Source organism: Arachis ipaensis, chromosome B03 (assembly GCF_000816755.2).
Source record: "Arachis ipaensis cultivar K30076 chromosome B03, Araip1.1, whole genome shotgun sequence".
Classification (NCBI taxonomy): Eukaryota; Viridiplantae; Streptophyta; class Magnoliopsida; order Fabales; family Fabaceae; genus Arachis; species Arachis ipaensis.
In genome coordinates this window covers 38,623,810-38,626,289 of record NC_029787.2, presented here as the reverse complement: position 1 = coordinate 38,626,289, position 2,480 = coordinate 38,623,810, and positions in this window count along the sequence as shown.

Here is a 2,480-nt window from a genome sequence, read left to right as displayed (position 1 = left end):
ATTATGATAACAGTGCCCAATTACACCATTCCACACCATCAAAATCATTATTCATCATCATCCAAAATCATCATAAACACTCATAGTCCTTCTCATTCCACAACAACAACACCATTAATCATCATTACTCATCAACAATATCAATAAACCCTCATCAACAACAATAAATCACAACATTCATCATCAACCTCCATAGTCATTAAAAATAAACAATCGACACCTATAATCAATTTACAACACTTACAACTCATTCAACCTTCATCATATATCATATATCCCACATCCCAAAACTTTATATCATCATCACTACCATACAACTTATCTTCAAACATCAAATTCACATACAATTAAACATACACCCAAACATTCAATCCTATCTTAGGACCACTAGCCTAAGTTTCACGAAACATTACATATTAAATAAAGAAAACCGAAACCATACCTTGGCCAATTCCCAATATGCTCAAATCCACCAAATTGAGTCCTTAAACAAGCTCAACAATGCCTAGCCACCAAAGATCAACTCCAAGTGCACCAATTCCTCAATTCAACTCAAACCAACAAGAATTTCCAAGCTAAACCATATAAATTACCAAAAATCAAAACTTAGGGTTCACAAATATGACAAATCACAAGAGTATAGAGCTTTCTTACCTTACCTACTGTGAATTAGGACAAAACCCAACAATAACTCGCTACTAGATCACACCTAAACAACCAAAAACACAAAATCTACTCAAAATAATATAAAAAATGCAAAATATATTAGGACTGGAAATTGGAGCATGGATTTCGAGTTGTTACCTACCTTGTTTAGATCGAATTGAAGAGCTCATCGAGAGCTTCGCGTGGTTGTAAACAGCTCATCAATCGGAGCACCGTAGCGCGAGTTATGGCTCTTGGAAGGTGGTGATGAATAGTATCACCCTCTCCTCTCTCTCAACCCACGTCTTCTTTCCCTTTGGTGCTGGAATGAGGATGCAAATCCTCATCAAAAGGTCTTATATATGTTGGGCTTGGGTCCAACTTGGACTCGGTCCAACCATTAGTATTTTTGGCCTGTTTGGCCCAACTTTGGGCCAAACTTTTAGAATTAGTGTCCGGTTTTCAATTTTAAAGTTGTTGCTAAGTTTTCCTACAGTTTTTATTACTCTTACGTAGTACCGGACAGACTTAAATCGGTACTACCAGCTAATTTACCGGTACACGTTTTTACATATACTTCAGCAGAAAAATACTTTTTCTTGCTCAAAAAATTTACCGAATCCGAATTTCACATTTATATTTTTAAAATAACATTTTTATATTTTCGAACTTATCCTGAGCAATTAAGTTATTATTTTATTCTAATTAATTGATTTATTATTTTATTATAAAATCCAGTTCCTACAAGCGGCGGAGGTTCTGGCGTGCCAAGAACGGTGGAGCGGCGGCGGCGGTGACGACGGGAGTGGGCAGAGAACTGGCGGCGAAGGTGGAGGCAGTGATAAGAGAGAGAAGGTAGTGATGAAGAGAGAGAAGGAGAAATTCGAAATTAGACAATGTTCGCGCTATCATTTAGGGTACGGTTATCGTCGGAAAAATCTTACATAACGTTTTTCATGTGCCCAAAATGCAGCGTTTCACTAAACAAGGTTACCGTCAGATTTACCCGCCGGTAAATCCGACGGTAGTGGGGCGCGCCATAATTTTTTTTCCGCCGAATATTACCATCGACGTTATCGTCAGAACATCAATTCCGACGATAATATTTGGCGGTTACGAGTTTATAGCCAAATCCGACGCTAAATCTGACGGTACTTAGCGTTTTTCTTGTAGTGCAACATATTGTAGTTTAGCAATTTTCTTTTAAAATATCATGTAAAAAATTACGGCGAGTTAAAAAATGTCTAACTTTTAAAAAAACACCTAATAGAATTGCAGCAGTTTATAACTGCCGAAATTTTTTTAAAAAATTAGTAAAGAAAATAGCAACGGTTTTACAACCACTGCAAAAATCAGTTATCTGATTTGCGACGATTATTCTAGCCATTGTTAAAAACTGCCACAAAAATTAATCCCCACGCCCTAAAAATTTTTAAACCGTTGGTATTCTGTTGTGCGGCAATTTAAAACCGCCGCAAAACCCTTATAATAACCACCGCTGTGTTCCGCTTCTCTTGTAGTGATAATTAGTCACTAATATAAAATATATATTAAAATATAAATACACATTAAAAATAAATTAAACCACATTTATATTTATAAACAAATATATTCATTACTATTTTAATAGTTAATTTTAATGTACAAATAACATTTTTTTTAACCGTTCTAAGATCAATCTCCAAATTTTTTTGCTCCATAAAATGTGATTTACGTTAAATTAAAGCGTCAGTTATTTACGTGATGCTAACCATAATCAAATTGAACTTTAAATGTGAAAAAATAACTTTCTTTTTCTCTCTATTTCTGAAATACACGCTTCCCTCCTTATTCCT